At 35.2% G+C, this 21,005-nt stretch overlaps 1 protein-coding gene across 7 annotated transcripts in view; it reads left to right on the forward strand.

Annotated features, from left to right (window-relative positions):
* Positions 1-113: 113 nt before the first annotated feature.
* The window catches only part of LOC124300051 (collagen alpha-2(IX) chain-like), a 92,704-nt gene continuing 71,812 nt past the window's right edge, over positions 114-21,005 (forward strand). For 6 of the 7 annotated variants that reach the window (XM_046753681.1, XM_046753677.1, XM_046753676.1 and 3 more), the window contains exon 1: positions 114-354. The gene's annotated coding sequence lies outside the window, so the exon portion shown is untranslated. Of the gene's footprint in view, positions 371-21,005 lie in introns of all 7 variants that reach the window. The other variant, XM_046753678.1, reaches the window with a different exon arrangement.

Below are 21,005 nucleotides of genomic sequence, written 5' to 3' on the forward strand. Positions count from 1 at the left end.
TGACGCACGCTGGAGTCCGCGAACGGAAAGAACAGCGGAGAACCGGCGAAGTCCGTAGGGAGGTTGGAATGGATCGAATCTCCGGAGGTAGAGACGTGACCGCGGACATGGGCCTTATCAGTTCGCGCCGGGCAGCCGGGAAGCGCGGTCCTCGTTGCAAAGAGTCGGAAGAAGACGGAAAACGTGAGAGGGCGCCAAACGCCGTGCTTTTTTGAATTTGTGCTCATGTCATTCTCCCTGTTCGTTGTTGTTCTTGCCTAATTTTCTCCTTGGTGAAAGTGAGAGAAGATAATTAAACAGGTGTAAAACAGAGATTTTCTCTTCTAATCGAACCGTTGACAGCGTCTTGTCAATGTAAGTGTGTATATCAGTACGTACCTACTTTACATTTTTCCATCATAAGTAGCATATACCGTTTGTCTCAACTTGAATCATGAATGAACTAGGCGCATGAAAGGAAAAAGGTGTTTGGGTATGATACACGTAAGAAAAAAGAATCTGATCTGTCAAGTAAAACCTTTTCGAATGAATTGTGTCGAAATAAGTTACAATAAATTACATTAATAAATTTAAAACGTAACATCGGGTACCAAACTCTAGGAAAAGTTTGAGAATTGGGAACCGTCTTCAAGTTCGGAAAATAACTTGATCGTCCCTGAAAATGAATCACTATCGTTGACCTTTGCAGAAAGTGTCACGTACTTTCTGACCACGAATAATAATTTCGCGGTTGTAATTGATCCCGTTGTATCCGAACAGATATCAATATATACCTCCCTGATCCGAACTGACAGCTAAATTTGCTCGAGCGTTATGAGAAGCAAGTGCAGCGTATGTCGTGTCGCTGGTCGGTGGTCAGCGAGTGAAACGATCGGCTTCAGTTTCTATAAACCGTATTAGTTATATCAGTGTATTTCTTGTTAGCCATAATGTTCGTGTACCGTCGAGTACTTGATTCTCATTGTATTCGGGTATAAACAAGATTTGCGTAGTCTTCAAAATCTCGATGGGTACCTGTACAATATGTATTACCTCACTTGTGATAATGCCACACCGAGTAGAATTTATAGCTGTGCTTACTTTACAGTTTTTAACTACACAGAATTTTTAACGCAACTGACAAATATATTTTTCAGTACCTACAAAATGAAACGAGACGAGTTTTTGTAGATTTAATTAGAAACATCTTATAACACGTGTTATTATTCTCCTTTATCACGATCAATTATACTATATTTGCTTGTAAATATTGTGATAATTTTATGTTAGTGAAACGATAAATTAATGTTTGGGCTATATTTGATTGGAGTAATGTAGCAAACTAAACTGATTTAACGTCGCGATAATCAGAAAATATACTAGTAGTGACAACAATAGTAAACAGTTACTAGTACCACACTTGCTATAATTTTGCATTAACTTGAGAAACGAAATTTTTTTCATTGCACTATCAGCAAACCAATGTAGTGAATATTGTACGTGATGTGATGTTTTCGATCTCGGAGAAAAAATATATATATAATTTATTCGAACAGGTTCGAAATTTTTGGAGCATTTTTTCATACGTTCGTTCCATAATATCAGTGTACATGTAATACTTGATGTCAGAGGTTGATATTGCAGACAATTCGTGAAATTTTATTTTAGTTTGGTAAATTATTATACGACTTGACCGATAAAATTTTCTTCGATTATTCGACTATGAAAATTACGGACAAGTGTCTTCTTTTATCTTATACTTTTCCGCAAACATATGACTATATTATCGTAGCTTCTTGCGGTTTGCAAATTCGAAAGACACTGCCGCACTCTGAGTTAAGTTTGTTGATACAGGAGAGAAGAACGAGGCAGTATATATATTATATATTTCATCGCAGTATGAATACTTTGAAAAGGTAAGATATACAAAGACTTTGAGTACCTACACTCGGCTAAATTTTTTACTCTATCATTCCCTTCGTAGTGAGAATCTAATATTCCCCATAAGCGGAAACGTTATCAGATTCATTTATTTTTTAACATATACGCTTCCAATTTTCTCTACCAAATGAAATACATGCGTATAAAAACATTCCCCCGATGACATGGTATAAAATGCGACGCAGCTGAAGCTAGCAGACGGAATAGCAGCCAAACTTGGCGAAAATGGAGTGTGAACCGGAATGTGAACGAAGGTTCAATAAAAAAATTTTGATAATGTGACGAAAGTGTGACCGAAGTCTTTGGTAAGATGTGATGGAAATGTAAATTGGAACAAGGAAGGTGTGACAAGATGCGCAGGCAGAAGTGTGCACGAAGTGTACCCAACTACTGCAGGAACTGTGCATGGTATGTGCACGTTGAGAGACCGTATTTGAATAAACGATAGAAACATATCAAAGTTTAATATGTTTTCGTTCGAAAGTAAATGTCAGCAAAAAAATTGTGTGAGAGTCGAGATCTTCATAAACACGTCGAATCCGATACATGATATAGTTAGACACATACACCCTACCACAATTCACGCAATAATACAATGCTGAAATCTTTATGTAGTGTATCTGTAGTGTAAACTAAGATTGAAAAGTTCACCTAGTTTGAACCTTCTCGGACCTACCGTTCTCGTGAAATGCCACATCAAAGTTTATCATTCCGACCTAATTGAGGTTTAAACGCGAATTGTTTTCGTATTGTTATCGGCGTAAAAAAATTATGAAAAATAGGTATCTTATGTGAAAAATTTTCACCTTTCCAAATGTGCTATTCATGTTCCGTACATATGCATTTCTGAATAACTTTTCAAAATCAATCTCAGAAATACGTTTTTAGGACAAAACCGCATTTTTCAGACGCCACCAAAATGTAACTTACTTTTGACTTTCTCATGTGAATGCTGAGATTTTTTCAGTAGGGAACCCAAATTTTCAGAGTCGAATGGACATGGGATCTCTCACGTAAGCTTCGTTCAATTCATACAGGTCTCTTACTAATGTGTACTCTCTTTTCGTAATTCAACGAACTATTTTTATTTCTGGTTTTTGTAAGACTTACTTCAGCAATGCACAATTCAAAGAAATAAAAATATTCCGTTGAATTCGGACCAGAGAGTATCATTAAGAGACCTTTGTCAATTGATCGTAGCTCACGTGAGATCCTATGCCGCCGCACTCTGAAAATTTGAGTTCCCTACTGAAAAAATCTCAGCTTCCACATGAAAAACTCAAAAGTGAGATAAGTTTTGGTGTGGTAGAATAAAGCGGTTTTTTGACGAAAAACGTTGTTTTTAAGATTGATTGCGAAAATTTATCCAAAAATGTATAACACATTTGGAAAGGTAAGAATTTTTCACATACGATACCTATTTTTTCATAATTTTTTTATGCCGATAACGATACGAAAACAATTTGTGCTTAAACTTCAATTAGATCGAAATGATAAACTTCGATGTGACATTTCTCGCGAACGGTAAGTCCGAGAAGGTTCAAACTCGGTGAACTTTTCAATCTTAGTACATACAACAGGGAGTAAAAATTTTAGACAAATTGATTTTTTGACGCCCCGTTCATTTGTTCATAATTAGTGGACTGGCCCATATACTATACACTTATATCTCACGCTCGCACCTATTACAGAAATATACATACACCTACGTTGCCCTAAAATTTTCTTATACACCACACTTTGAAATATTCTGCCGCCTGTGAGAAAAGAGTATCCAATCTTATTTTCTGAATAATTCTTTGAAAAACCGATTTAAAAAAATTCTATTTGGAAGGTGTAATTTGTTTTCAAAAGTTGAACTTATAGGGAATAAAAAAAAATCTAAAAACATTTTTTATATCATTTTCTTGCCTAGTTTATACGATAAAGATCAGAAATGTGACTGGAATGTGTGAAATAGCTGACACTAAATTTACTGGGAATGTGAGCTAATGTTCGTCGAGTAGACTTCCAGTACATGTGTACCGGGTGTGCACAAAGTGTGTGGAAGTGATCAAAGTTCAAAATGTTCGCAAATGTGACGAATCACTTCATGAAGCGTGCGGACACTTCCCAAACACCTCTCGGACATTTTATTGCACATTCCATTTTCGCCAGGGCAACGTTATAATGTTTACTTGAATAAGGTAGTGAAGTCTGAAAATTAAAATTTCGTGAAACACCTTGAATCCTCAATACTTTTATAGAATTATGAGAACAAAACTGAACTCCATTTTTCTATTTTCAAAGAGTTTAACAAATCTGGCTGCTAGCTTCAGCTTCATTAATATGTGATTTAAAAATTAATGGCGTCTTAATGGAAATGCGATAAATTGATTGCTATATCAAGTTGTACCGATGTATTCTCTGCTTGCACCGAAATAAAATACAAACCATGTGTTTCAGTATAGGAGCTATACCATTTTTTGCGATGTATGATCTACAGCATTGGCTTATAAAACCTGGTTGACAAATGAAAGAATACTTATTTCACATTTTCACCTCATGTGCGCAGTTCACCAAAAAATTTATTTCCAAATATCGGGCGATTCAATAAAAAATGATACTATTTCGTTCGATCATTCCTATCCTGAATAACTATAAAATTATCCTGCAAATGAATTCGCAGCACTGTAGTTAAAATGTCCAAACTGTGAATCGTGTTTTTGGTTTTAAGTGAAGGAATACATCTCTAGATAAACTGCAGGCACAGGTAGAATAGTCACAATCTCAAATTTGTTTTGTTCCTTACCTCGACTCTCTAAGAGAGAAAAGAGTTCTCTCTTATCTCACTATCATAGTTACATTAGTCCAAGGTAAACAAGTTCTTGTGCATAGTTTCAGAGCTTCGTATAAGAAGACTTACAATTTGCCCCATACCCATGTACTTAATTCATTTCTCAACCTCGTATACGTCAAGTTTCAGTTTTGGAATGCCGCCAAAAAGTATGAAAATTTATCCGCATCTTCCAGAAACATCATCATTTCTCATATCTAACCCGCATACCGCGGGATTTGAAGGAGAGCCCCTAAAAATAAATTTTTGTAACGAACTTAAATTTTTTTCAACATTAAAACTTGTTTTTCGATGTAATTATGATTTGCCACCTGCGTCTCAGATAACACTTCAACAGTTGTCCGTTATGTCAGAATCTTAATGAACTGAAGTCTTATGATTTCGTTAATAGAGAAATGAAAAGTGATTAGTTTACAATCTTAACAAGATCTGTTTATAATGCGAGTTTACCGAAGAATGGAATATTGTTATATCTTAGCCCCAGTGAAAATATAAGTGTGTCATACTAATAGGGATGTGCGATTAATCGATTAGGCGTTGATTTTGATCACGCATATTTTCAATTAATCGATTAAGCGTAGACTCCAATTAAGTTTTTTTTTTTTTTAATCGATTGATGAATCGATTGATCGAAAAAATGATTATTTCAAAGATTGATTAATCGGAAGAACTGCTTAATTAAATACTCGTGAAAACGTACTAAACGGAAATGTTGATTCACAGATTAATTGAAGTAATAATTACTTGACGTCATGCAAACAGACCCGTAAAATCAACACAGTATCAACCTGGAAAAAATAATAACTAACAATATTGTACTTATTATAAATTAAAATAATTTTTTCCCGTTTTATCAGGACAAATTGAATTTATCTGAGTAACGAAATGATCCCAGCATTTGTTTTAGTATGCAACATCAAATTATTATTGTTTTATCGAGCACTACACTTTAAACGGAGTGACCGTCATTTTTCTCAAAATTAAATGATTAGTCGAGTTCGCAAAAGTGTACTATATATTTACAAATTCAATTTAATAGATATGATTACGATTTCACTTCGTTAGAATTTAAAATGTTTGTTCAATTGTCTATTGATCAAAATTTGATAGAGTTTCGAACAGATTTTTGATTGGGTATAAGATTATTAGATATCTAATCATTACATGGTTGAGACTCGTTTGTTAGATAGTTGTTGACGGTTTGAAAGATTTATGTTTACTGACTTTCGTTAGTTGATCAATGGAGGAGTTTAGAAGTATTTTAGAAATGTTGAAGGGGAAAGAAGTATGACATAAGTAATTTTTAGTTCATCGGATTAGTTAACGACATTGTTTATTGAAAGCAGTGGAAATATTGGAGGAAATGTTTGTTGCAAGAAAGCGGGAAAACGATAAGGTATATATTTAAAGTTGAACAATACCCGAAAAAAACTACGTTGGGAATCATGTACGAAAATTTTGTGTATCAATTCACTGTCAAAAAATATGTTGTATATTTTCAAAAGATAAAGTTGCGCCCATCGTATAGAGAAACGATAATCTCCATCCAATCGTCAGAATTGGATTTCTTACGTGTTATTAAAATGGCGAATACAAAATGTCAATGCGCGAGCACTAAAAAAAAATCGCACGGTGTTTTCCTTTCAGGAAGTTCAATATTACGTTATTAATTACGGTTTCGTAAAGTGGTTGAAAATAAAAAAAAATTTTTTGTGGCTCCCAACTGTACATGTATGATACCCATACGCAAATTACTCGCATATGGCATTTACGGCAGGTGAAGTGATTTTGCGGGGCGGCGAAATGTGAACTTTCAAGTAAGATCTTCTCGTCAACTTTAGTTGCTTTGCAAGCAGTGAGCCGCTGCAATTCACGCCTGACAGACGTTGGTCGCATTACATCGAATGACTCGACATTGCAATAAGCGACAAAATCTTTCGACCATTAGCAAGATCTCTGACAACTTGCAACTGTGAGCTATGACAATAGTAGTACATACAAATGAGTTATCTGCGTGACAACATCTGAGCCTCGCCTATAAACGCAGTACGGATATTAATATATGTATTGAAACTTTCTTTACGTTACAATAAATAATTGGGTGCGAGAGCTTGTTAAGATAATTATCAGACAGCGAAATTAGATGTTTTTCGACAAATACCTTAATAGAAAAGTGTGTGTTTACCGTTTAAAGTCGGTAATAAGACTATTTTTTCAATAATACTAGTTGACGCAGCAACCTTATTCATTTTATGACATATGAACTCTGAACCCTCTTTTATCTATGCAGACCACTAGATCGTTAGAAAGGGAGAAGAAAGGGGTGATTTCACCCTCTGTAACAATATCATCAATATGCACACGTAGTATGCCCGTTAAAAATGTGAACTGACGTACAGCTTGTTGAATATCTATTTGTTAGTTTGATAGGATTGCAGAGGGGGGATATAAGTTTAGGACTACGTTTTTTAGTGGTTTTAATCAATTTTTTTGGCAAGAAAGGAATGTATATAACTTATCGAAACTTTAAGATCATTTTGTACATGTATTCGAGTAAATATTGTAATTTTTTTGTAGCATTTAGTTGGAAAATATGGAAGATATCAGCTGCCACCCATTGGAGATCACCATCAAAAATAGCTGTTTGTGTACATTTTGGAGGCCACAGTTTTCATCTGAAATCAACAGGGTTTCAAATTTACTTTAAGGACATGTCTTTCTTGTTTTTGCTGAACAGTAAAGATCTGCAGCCGAATATAACGGATACTAGAAGTTATGATATATTAACCTTTGTTTTCAAATTTTTATCAGTTCCTTTCATTGGGAAAAGTATAAACTAAAGTGTTTTTAGTTTGAAAAAGTTTGATCTGTCCGAATTTGAATTCTATTTCACGGTATATCCTTAGAAAGTGTAAAAAATAAACAATTTTTTACAGTTTGTATGAAGGCCTAAACATTAAATTGTTCTTATTTTTTTCTTTCAACAAGTACACATTTTGACGGGTGTCCTGAAATTTTCAGAGTGGATTGAGAGTGGGATCACAATGAAATTGGTATAAGTACTCCAGAGATCTCAATTTTTGGGAATAATTTTTTTTGTTCAGTGAAAAAAAATTATTATTCTTGCGATTGAAAATGTAAACATTTAAGGTTACATCCTGAAGTTCTTTCAGTCCGATGAAACATGGTAGCATACTTGAATCGGTGTGAATGGTTCAGAGATACAAAAAATATTCAGAAAATTATAGAACCCTGGAATATTTATACTGATTTGACATTAATAATGACTCCGGTTTCGATCTAGTATAAAAACTTGAGGATTCACTGAAAAAAATGCGTACTTTTTGAAACAGAAAATACAAACAATCATTTTTTTAGGCCTTTCCGTGTACATGATTCAAAATGTCAAAAAAGTCTTTCTTGATCCACGCTTCCTTAACTGGATTTCAGATTCGGTACTATTGGAATTTTTTACATATAAAACACATTACATAAGTTATATTTCTTTTTGTGGAAGGAAGTGCTAAAAATTCAACAATAGAGATCCAATTCAAAAAAGTGATGAAATAAAATTGATCACCCCCAAACGGTGAGGTCTAGAAACCTACAAATTGCAGGATTTTCATATCTTACAATTAGTGTACATTATAAAATATCTTAATTACAGTAAATCCTAAATTTTTACCTTCAAAAGCTAGGCGAAAGTTCACGGATTGGTCCATCATTCATATGTATAAGGAACGGAAGATTCGGATACGTGCAGAATCTTATTAACGGCTGCTTTGCTGAACATATACAGAAAAGGAAGTACCCAAGTAGAAATTGACATCAGACGTCGGCCAGGCCCTGCGCAGGCCTGCCTGATAGTCCAGTCAAGATAGGCAAAAAGTCGACATTCAATTTCCTACAACTTTGGTTCTCGAGCTTTTTTTCAAAAAATGGATATTTTTCGAATTAAACCTGAAAGTAGCGGCGAAGTAAAATTATTGTATTATCTTGTTTATTTTTGACTTTAGGGCATAAATAAACATAAATAAACCTGTAGAGAATTAAATTTCCAACAATTTTGGTCCCTACCTTTTTTTTGCTACAGTCAATATTTAAGGTAGTAGTACGCCAACGGCAAAGAAAAAGAGACATTTAAAGTCAGAAATAAACAAGATAATACAATAGTTTTACTTCGCCGCTATTTTCAGGTTTAATTTGAAAATTGAATTTCCTACAACTTTTGTCTTTACCATTTTTCCTTAAAATTGAAAATTATTTTTCATAAAATTCAAGATGGCGGCGATAGCAAGGGGCCATTTGGTCGACTTTTGGATTGAGGACTCCCAGTAACCCCCCCCCCCCCCACGATTGAACCAAGAAAAAACGAAAACGGAATTAATGCAAAGTGAAAACCTATCTTGACTGGACTATGACTGCCTGATCAAGCTGAAGTCAGGCTACCTGATCCTGAGGCCCTTGATCACGAATGTAACGCAATGTTCTAGAATCGCCTGAATAGGCTGTATTGGTCGGGCCCTTATTAGATTCAAGGCTAGGCTTTCTGATCAAGCTCTCATTGGATTCACTGATCCAGGCCCTAATCAAGCGTTGATCAGAACTAGATTAGTGCTTCACCAGGTCTTTATCAGGGCAGATTAAGACACTACGTAATTAGGCTCTGGCGACGATTATACAGATTTATTGATTTTTGAAATAACGTGACAAATTATTTAATTTTATACAGATGCGAAGTTAAGGCTACCACAAAATGAGCAGCTGATATCTGTAGGTAGATATGTAAAAAAAACCAACAAGCTGCGAAATGATATTTCGTACAATTTTGTAGGTAGATGGCCACACTTTATGACAAGTCATTTGATACTTTCATCATGAGAACGCCAACGGCTTCCATGACGCCTGGTGGCTATTCGCGGTACTTGCAAAGTGTCAGGTTTAGACTGGCTCAGATGAAATGTGCCATAGTAGAGTTGGCTTGACCTGAGCCTGCTGACCAGGGCCAGATCAGGCATGTCGTACTCGGAAATGCCTGATATTATCCTGACTAGGACAACATCAAGTGCGCCTCAGTCATATGATGTCTGATGACAACCTGACAGAGGGCCCAACATGCACGCCTTAGTAAGGGTTGCCTGAAGCCAACTTGGCCAGGGCCATACCAGGTATAACTTAGTAACGTGTGCCTGAGCCTATCTTGACCAGGGCCTGATGGAACCTCGAATTTCCATTCGCGTAGTTATAAGAATCACTCGAAGCATGAAAGTAATAGTTTAAACTTACCTCCGATTACTTATGTCTATAGTGACCAGAAGTTTATTGGATTTGGCAATATCTCAAGAATGAATGAACAGATTTATATGATTATTATCTGAATCAACATGGGTCGGTCTAACTTAGAACTGACCAGATCTGAGAAAAATCGACCAAGTTAACCTCTGACCTTCTTAATTTGAAAAAATGAAAAAATGTACATACTTTCGTCTTAATTCTTATATTTTCGTAAGTAATCGAAATAGCGGTAAGTTTTAGAGTTCATCTTTTCAGGTCCGTCGACTTTCCTTCTTATGATGCTGACTTTGTTACTCGTCTTCGAAATGAAATAACTCTTCTAATTGATTTTTTCGCATCACATGAAACGAAACCATTTCATTTCATTGATTTTTGTAAAACCGGAACGAGTAGGTCAGATAATTATCACTACTTACACTAAGTGGAGACAATAACTACGTTTCGAATATTTAATAATTTTGATTATCCTCGTAGGCTTTTTTATTATATGCATTGTGATCTCGATTTCGAATGAACAAATACATCTAAAGCACTCTGCGACTGTGAGGTATCTACTAATGAGTAAGGATTTGAATACACCACTTTTTTTTAAACATTAAGCACTAATTAAAACTCTAGTGCTGCGAAGGCCTCATTGTCAGTTAACTAGCAAAAATAGCTTCCGTATCATAATATATTCGCTTAGTGGAGGTACCTAAATATGTGGGGCCTATTATCTCAACCTATTACACGAACCGCATTTTTCTAAAGTAATGGCCGTAGTTCTTTATGCTTAACCTGATGTTGGATATACTTAAACACGCGCAACGGTATTAAAAAGATGAATCACATAACCCAAGGGGTGTTTCACTCAAGCGATCATGGTATCAATATCAGTCGAAATTATTTTTTAATCACCGAAATCACACTGAACTTAGTAATATTAAAATAAATTTCTGCATTAGTAATGATGGTAGTCATGAGAAATCATTTAGGATTACGAAAATCACTCTCTAATCTTAAGACATCATATGAAATGTTAGAAATCATATGGAATTTTAGAAATCGTAAGATATCACGTAGTCAAAGTAAAATTATTCGTCGAGTAATCTATTGTGATCACTCTGTAAATGTGCGTTAGCATGAAATATGTGATCATGGTATCAACTTTTGTTCCTCTTGTTATAAATTGTGGCACTTCAATGCCTTTCCAGTTACATCAAATATTCATTGGATAGATTAACCAATATTTATTTGAATTTAAACAAGATTATTAGTCTTTAACAGGCTGCTTATTTGTGTTGACCAAAGTATGAATGTAGCGAAGTCAATTGGATCATCATTGATCCAAACAAATTTATTCCATTCAGTTAAACCCCGTTAAATTACAAAAAATAAGGCGATGCTTGATTGGACGAGTTACACAATCGGGGTCACATTCAGTACTAATTTGGCAGCAAATATACAGGTCCTGATTTTCAATGGTTCATTAACAACGTTTGCTAGGTAGAGAAAAATGCAGAGAAGAATTCTAAGTTTTTATAACATTTTTCTCACAAATGTAGAAAAATACCTCAATTATTTGAAAACTTTCGACTAAACCATTCACTCGAAATAAAACGAGAAGATTGACATTTTATGCATGGGTATTTACATGATACGTAACGAAATATGGAGTTTTTAATTGAAAATAATTTGTTAAAAAGGTGAAAGCTGAATCAAAAAACAATTGAAACTGCAGAAAACATGCTCCGGAAATCGAATAAAACATTTTTGAAACGCTTTGTTTACATCGTTTATGAGTAATCAACACAAACGTAAGAAGGTTCTTTGGAAAACTGTAGCATTCGAAACTGTTTTGCCATGAACGTCCGGTACAGTAGGTATTAAATTTTGTCGGCGGAAAAAGTTGAACGTATGTACTACAACTGATGAACAGAAACGGGAAGTTGCAAGATACTTCAATAACATACTTTAATTTTCGGTGAATAATGTATACTTTCACATAAAAATAGTAATATTTATATTGCTAAACATTGGAAGAAATCCACTAAGTTAGCCGTAGATAGCACAATTCTACATGCAATGTCCAACAAAAATGTGCCAACTTTTTTAGTTCATTCTACAATAACGCGAACAAAGGTATTTCTACGATTAACCCTAGTCACTTACACCTAGGGAAACTTCCACATTCCTTACACGGGATTTCACCCAGACTCTAGCCAACTTTGGATTTTTTTACTGTACACAACAATACGTTATGTTCAATTATGACTTGAGCAAAAATCTAAAATAAAATTTAAGAATTTGTAAATACACTCCAATCTTAGTTTTAACAAAAAACGATGAAGGATGTGGGAGCAATTCTTGAAGCAAAAAAAGTAAAACAATATGCGATACATACATGGGGTCTCTGAGGCGCCAAAGTTTTTTCAATCATTCTTCATTTTACTTGCACAAGCAACCCTGATTCTACCACGCTGACTTTAAAATTGTACGTTCAAGTAGGTTCTGCGGTCAACTGGACCCCATGTCAGTGACTGGGATTAATGGTAATTGAATTACACTAAAATACATTTTTTAGTACTATTGTTGCGTGAAATAAATTGTTTTCGTAATAATCTGGTTTGGCATTTCACGTAGAATTGCACTAACAGTAACCACATCGGGTCAACGATGTGTAGGCTCTGGTAAATGCCAAAATAAGTCAAATCTGACTCGATCGGTAAAGACTGACTATAGCATCCCCTTAAGAAGATCTCATAGTCGTATTCATCCGCCTGCGGAATGGCCGGATGCAAAGTTATCGAATCACACCCAAGCGGAGTGTTAGAATAAATTTGAGTTCTGGCATTTAACAATTTAAAACTAAAAACAATATCTAAATTGGTTACTGACGAAAGAAATTTGAGTTTTATTGTTGTGCATTAGAAAAATTCGAAAATCTGCAATCTTGGTAATTTATTCAGAAGTATTGAACACATTTAAATTTGGGTTGATTGTCGTGATTGTAAGATATCGGGTTAATCTAGAATGAAGTAATAAAATGAAACATTCTCTCACCATTCAACAATTGCTACATCGTATAGAATAACGGACAGCGCTTGTTATATTATAAATCTAGAATTAGTTGCATTGTTTTCACCACCTTACCGACAGAGCAAATAAGTTTTTAAAAAATTTTGATCCAGTTCTATAACAAGTGTCATTTTTTGAATTGTAAATGACTGAAGAACAGAAGAAAATTAATTTTATTATTTTATTGAATAATGCAAAAACCCTTAACGTGCCTAAGTATTAGTCGTAATTACTGACCTTAAGTTTCAGTTTCCGCTTCTAGATGGCGCTGACAAAAACTGTACAATCTATAGACTTAAAAATACAAACGGGCATTCTCGTGTTTTGTTATCTTCCCTTGCAGTAACAGGTATCTGCAGCTCATATTACTGTCAAGCATTTTCTCCAAGACCCAACACAGTACTTGGCATTTAACACAATACTTTTTTGGGTTGAATTAATTAAAAATAATTCATCTAATTCAATTGATGTTATTTATTTCATATAATTTTTTTTATTCCAGATAAATTTCTTTAATTCAACTTGATTCATTTCAATTCACGAATTTAAATTTTGTTCTCGATAATTAACTCGATTTCAAGTGAGTTTAAAAAAATTTCTATCCAGTCGTTCGTATTTCCTGTTAATTCGACTAAATTTTTTTTAATTCAACTTATTATTTTTACTTTAATTTCATTTTTTTCTCTGTAAACAGATAATTTTGACATGAATCGAAATTAATTTAAATCAACTTGGGGTAATTTTTAAGAATTTATTTAATTCTCATTAATTCAGATGAATTGTAATTAATCCACAAACCTATTGACACATCGCTTAATAGTGAGTTATTTCCCCCTCGGCTAGCTCATCGTTTCAAACTTCGCTAACATAATAAACACATCAACTGCTGTTGTAATAACGGAATCGTTCACGGTAAATTCACAAAGTACTACCTCGTTATGAGAGAGTGTTAGGGCGGTTAGGGGAATAGGAGTCTAAGAAATTCGTCGCCGGAGCGTTCCCCACTAGTGCCTGCAGAACCCGGGGATCACCCGTGAGTGAGCGAGCGTGTCGATGATCACCACTCCTCGTTGCAAGAGAATCACAGTTCTGTGTAAACGAATTCGGTGTCTAAACACGTATGATTGAACGCAATTGCTTATAACAAGTCCGCGCCAAAGTTGGGGCACGTCAGGTAGACAGTTAGGGTGGGGAAAGTTATAAAACTCGGTTAAGCGGAACGAAGGGGAACTTCTCTCATAACGAGGTAGTACTGTATGTAGATTCATAAAATCTTCTGAAACCATGAGATAAACAAAACTTTTGATTTTGTACGCTGATTCCTTAGAGTTCGAAAAGTGGTTTTTATTTGCTGAGGAAAGTTCATAGCTTCTAAATTGAATTCGGCCCCATAATGAAGTTTCTATACGTTTTTCTTCACTAATAAAAGATTATTCTCTGAAATGATTAGCGAAAAATGACGTGTGGCTTTTGATACTGTTTCGTCCCAGCCGATAATTATGGCTGCACCCTCTCTGTATCGTAACCTACCGACGTGCAATTATCACAAGAAAGCACACATGCTCATACCATAGCCTTTAAGAACCATATTGATAAAGAGTTAGTTATCATCTTGGTGTGCAATGGTCTCGCACCGACAATCGTTCATGTATCATTTTCATTTCTTTATTTTATATCTTCAATTCCAACTCAGGCTCGCGAACTCTCACTGACCAAACTTAAAAGGAACGTGAGAGAGGACAAGACGAGCAGTTCACAAAGTATCATTCTTAGAATTCAAATTGCATTCTTACAACTAACGATCTTGTCAGCATTGTACCGATTGGCTTCTTCAAGACCAATCGTCTTGCACTGACGTAGCCAAAAACCAATCAGGAGTCTCTTCCAGACCTCCCACTATTCAAGGTCCTTTTCGAACTAGACAGTTGCAAATTAGAATCACTTCAGACATCGGCAGAAACAGAATCAATTTAGACGTCGGACCATTGCACACCTCGAAATCAAAAACGTCAATTATCATTCTGTCATAGAGCACTCATCGTCAGAAGCTTCGAACTTTAGAACAGCTAACCAAGTGAATAACACTAAAAACCCATATCTCGAACACCAGTTAACGAACATATTATATTTAATAAACGTGTATTTTGAATTAAAGTGTGTGTAGAGCGAGTTATTTCAATTACGCATAGTGTTAGCTGGCACGACCCACAACAAAATTCCAAACCAAGACAGGCTGCACGAGAAATTGTAAAGGATTATTCGGGATGTTCTTCCCAGAACGTAACAATACATCTGAAAAACTATGGTGTTTCTGGCATTTTATAAAGTTTGAGCGCTACTGTATCGTTTTACATATTATAATTTTAAAACTTACTAAACGCTGAGGCTTTTGCAGTTTCAACTTTGCTTCGGTTGATCCGTATTTCGAATTACACTGGATCGAAACTGGACATTGTTGATTTTTTAATATATTTCTGCTAGTGCTGATGTTTAAACATGTTCGAATAAAACTCTATAAAAAATCTCGGATCTTCTTACGAACTGACGAAATCGTTTCACAAAGTTTGAACCGGTTCTGCAAGGGTGCGAGTTTTGGTTAGGTCGATTACACGTAGAATGCCCCATAAAAAATCACACTATGAGATTTCTCCTAAGAAACGTGTAATCTAGCACTCCGATAATTATTGATTGAATTGTGGGTTAATGTCAAGTCAGAACAAAGTATAATTAATACCTAAATAAATAACGACAATATCCTCGACAGCAGCGCCCTCTTAGTACGAATGCATCAATGCAATATAATGCGAGATGTAATGCGTACTTGGCAACAGGGGATTGAATATGCTGACCGTGTTTCCGGGTAGGCGTAATTCCGTGATCACTTTCTGAAAGGTTGCGCAACTTTAGGGTGACTCACATATGAGAATACGAGCGATGAGTCATCACCTTCTAGAAAATTCTTACGATTTTAGAATGTACTCAGTCAACAAGTTTCACAATTTTCAGGGAAATACCACGATAGCGGAATTTTACATGATTTCGTGCTTGGACCGTAGCTGTGTCGAGTGACGAAGTCGACATAAATAGCAATAGTAGAATATTTGTGCAGAGAATGAATTCCCGATGCGGCAAACAACGCGAAACGCAACAGGTCACGCAACAGCGACAAACGAAACAAACGAATATGCCGCTCGACCGTCATTGCAAACTGTTGTTTTTAGCATTGTTTGTCGCTCTAGGCAGTCTCGGGGCTACAAAATTATAAAATAAGTACCCAGGCGTTATGGGTGAGAATCAGTATCCACATATAGGTATTTCTTTGTTGCGAAAAGTGATTCCGTTGTTTTCAATAGCCGTAGTTCATTCATTAAGCATTTAAGGTAGTACCGTGATAGCAGCAGTCCTCAACTTCCAGAGAAATATCCCCTGTGTAAAACATTATAACTAAAGTAAAAAGTAGTTGAGATACAGTACACCTTTGCGCCACCTCTCACATGCGCAGAAGTATAAAAATTTTCCCATTGCGTCTTTTGTCTGACTTGGCAACGTTGCATTCTAACTCAGTATCTCTTGCCCCTCAAGCATGTGTTGTAGAGAAATGTATTGTTATGAAATCAATTTGAGGTTAGTTATAATTGGAGACTGAAAATAATACACAATGACTTCACGATTAAAACCTGTACCGTAACCTATATCCGCAAAGTTCTGACATTTATTTCAATTCGTTGGGCCTTTATGGCATTTTAAACTTCCCGCGTAGGGCAACGTTGCCAAGTCACTATTTCTCACGGGTCAGGTTATGAGAGAAAGTTTGAAAATCATTAAAAGCAACAAACTTTAAGAATTATTTACAAAAAAATGAATACTGCTTGTTTATGTTTTTTTTGAAAAAAATTACTTGTTATATCCTCAATTAATAATTCTCAGTTTTGAAAAAAAATTCTAAGAAAAGTATGGCTGTTATTAAATAAAATGCTCACTCTAACTACGGTCGGGATAGGGAATACATGTAAATTGTACGACTTTTGATCGCTAATATTGCAAAATTTAGTACCGCAAGGACTATTAAAAAAAATTCCTACGTATAAAGGACACTTCAAATTGTGTGTATTCAAAAATTGAAAGATATTGTAAGAAAAGTGATTTATCACGGTACTACCTTAACACCAACACAGCTGCTGAACATCAGCGAAATTTGATTCAGACCGCGTTAAGATTCTTGCCTTATCAAGATTCGCGGCAACGAATCGCCGCCAAATACTCGTAGGCCGGCGAGCGCTATACGATCACATTGTGCTGACTCTAAACGAAATATTTTGTAGGGCTGTACCATTTGCATATTATATGTTTGGAAGTTTTAAAAATTGTTTCGACCAAGATATTTCAGCATTGGCTATCATTTCTATTCGCCACCCTCATTTTGGTATGTAAACAATGGTTGAAATGATATGGTCTTTTGCCTGACTCAAGTTGTAAATTTAGTTTTTGCCGAAAAAACATGTTTCAGAAATTATGAATTTTTAATTCAAGTTTAATAAGTACATTACACTAGACGACTATTTTCCATCTAGGATACATTTGGAAAATCATTATTTTCACGTTTGATGAGAAAAACTGGGTAAGAAATTGAAATTCTCGTGATGTTTTTATTTCATTTTCAAAATTTGAATCATTCATTTGTTACGGGATAAATGTCTAGTTCGAATGAGCCGTTACGGAACTAGTTTTGTGCCCAACCGAGATGTTAACTCAAACACCTGTTGGGCTCATATTTCCGGTGTGGTAGTGCAGGCTTAACGCAGGTATTGGGTTCGACCTCGTCGATTTGGAAACGTTAGTTATACTCTCAAAGTCGGTTTAAGAAAACGCCAAGGGGATCGATGCTGAGAAAGATAAATAGCTATGTAACTAATCATAAGTCATTATTCATGCTGGGCATACACAATGCTGCGTGTGGAATTGTTGAATTGCACAAAGTGGATTTTGGGGGTTCGATTATGAATGTTTGGGATCGTGATTTCGAAGATCGAATTGAAATTAACTTGCTAAATTTGGGAGATGAATATTGAAGTTGCTTTGACGCAAGTTATGTTAAAAGTATACTTATTGTATAATGAAATAGAAGTGATACGGAGACAAAGTGTTCGAATCCAGGAAAAGTGTAAGAATTCAGAATAGTGGGGGAATACATAGTGCTGAGTAGGTAAAATTAACTAAACTAGTGTCGTGTGCACTCAAGGTTTTACATTTATCTGATTGTTCGCATGCACAGAGCAGTATGGAAATATGAGGACAGGGGAAAGATTATATGCGTCTTAAGAAGGTGTCCTGGTCGATTTGAACGTCGACGTATATATCTCCAAGTATCGTTCACGTATCTCAACCGGGAAAAAATATTTAACAGCCCCATTCTATACGCAATTCCAAACAAAAACACTACAACAAATTTTCATATAACGCAGAAATAAAAAAATGACACGGATTCTACGAAATCGCAATAGTAAATTCGTACAATTCATCAGATTTTTTCATTTCTGCGTCAAATGAAAATGGGTTTGAGTGTTTTTGTCCAGAATTGCGTATAAGATGGGGCTTAAAACCTTTCTTCGCTTTTCAGATACAAGGACTTCGATATTTGAAGATATATACGTCAACGTCGAAATCGACCAGGGCGCCCCCTTAAGAGAAATTCGAGAAAGCTAGTAAAGCGAAGGTAATGAGGTAGATGGGAGAAAAATTTGGTTATAAAGCCAGACGTAATACATGTATAAATAATTTAATTTTCAGAGGGTAAACCGTAATAACATCACGGTTGGGTGTGGATGCGATCACAATCATCAACCCCAACACCAATGGGTAGACGTTTTTTTTTTTGTGAAATTTTATACATGGGATTTGTTCGGTTGATTATAAACATAAAATTGTGAATAAAAATATTAAAATAAATTATAATAGCAAAATTTAGTTCACAATTCTATCTGAACTAGATCATTCGTTGAAAAGGATTTTTGTTCCATTTCGGTGAAATATTTGCGAAGAAACATGAAAAAAATTATTTTCACGTGCCATGCATTTAAAAATCCAATCCGTGGAGTTGCTTGACGTAAACCTCATGATGCAACATTATTTTCGAAAGTAGGCGACGCGTATGATGTTTACTAGTTGAAAATACTTTTTTTTATTGTAGATTACTTTCGACTTTGACGATTTTGTATAGGATAATAGTGCGTCGCAAAATTTTGTATAAGATAGGTCTGTACAGCATCTGTGTGTACTCAACAAATTCACCAAGTGTCGGTGAAATATTTTTGTACGGTTGCACCTTTTCGAACTGGTGTATCGAAAAACAATATACGCGACGAATTGATAACCTTCCTCCTTTTGTGAAGTCGGGGAAAAATAAAAATTTTCCGAAAATATTCAAATGCAAATAATATTCTTGAGGTATAGTAACAATAACTTAGACATTTGCATGTCTATTCCAATTCTCATACTTTCCTTCGCGTTTTTCGGAGAGCTTCATTACTACATCTATGAGGATATTGAAGGAGAACTTGCAATCACAACGAATGTGAAAAGCAAGGTAAACCAGGGTTTGTTACAAGGGAATTAATAATTTATTTATCTCAGCTCTTAAAAGTCTATATTATACAGTATAACTGTTAAACGTAAAACAAGTAAAATCCAACGAACGCTACTAAAAAAATTATAAATTTATTCTTTACAGTGTCTTGACATCTAATCACTGCATCAGTTCCGTCAAATATTTGAAATTGTTATATAATAATCACAGCGATAATGTACCGATATAAACAACATCCAGCATTTTATACGACATGCATGTATATACCTATTAATTTTTAATACCAAAAAGAGTTATAATTTTATTCTTACCAAAAAGATATACAACACTTGTAACGCGCACTGACAAGGAGAGTAGGGAGGCTTGATGTCGCGAAACGGGTTGTCCTTGCACGTGGTGAAAATTTAAGGCCCCCGATTAACGTGGTTTTTTATTTTCAATCCAATGGGCCGTGGTTGCTCAGATATCACAATTTGAAATTTTTGGATTTTCGGGCGGGTTTCGGCTCGCGCTTAGAGCATGTGAAATAGGGCAGTTCAGAAGCGGGCCATTTTTTCGATTTCGCTCTTTTCCGAGATTCTTCCACTATTTCACTAAAAAATAGCACATTCGAAAATGCTGGGCTGAAAACTTTTTTCACTACTGCCTCAACGACGTTGACATTTCGAGTAAAAAAGCTATTTTCGGGAATTTTAAAATTGAGATATTCGTAAATCCTTCGATGGCTATGTTTTGTATGACGTAACAAAAGTTTATAGCCCATTTTCGAAATTTCAACGCCGTTGAGGCAGTGGTAAAAAAATTTTTTATCCCAGCCCTTTCGCGTGAGTTATTTTTTTATAGAAAAAGTCCAAAAATCTCGGAGAAGAGCAGAGCTAAAAAAAGGGCTTTTCTGAACCTCTCTACTCCAAGTATTTCATCTTTAACCGTTATTGGGTACATTGTAATATTTATGAAACATTCTGTGGTGTGTCAGACAACTTGTACCAAATTAATCCTCGTATGACTAATAATCTATTTTAAAATACTTAGAATAGTAATTTTAGGAAAGATAATTGAACTGTCCTCCAAATTGATAAATGAAAACGAGAATACGAATCAGAAATAAAAAACACAAAATATTATTTGGGCAGTAGAATCGTACATTAATAATAACGCTATAGTACGTATTGCATCACAAATGAGAACGACTGAGAAATACCTATATAAACTCGAAATCGCAGGTCTGTTCGGTTCCACTGTTCGACACGTGTCGCACACCTATAGCTTACTACTTTGATATAGTGACCTCTTCTTGCGACACGACGTCAATTT

The sequence above is a fragment of the Neodiprion virginianus genome, chromosome 3 (genome assembly GCF_021901495.1).
Source record: "Neodiprion virginianus isolate iyNeoVirg1 chromosome 3, iyNeoVirg1.1, whole genome shotgun sequence".
NCBI lineage: Eukaryota > Metazoa > Arthropoda > Insecta > Hymenoptera > Diprionidae > Neodiprion > Neodiprion virginianus.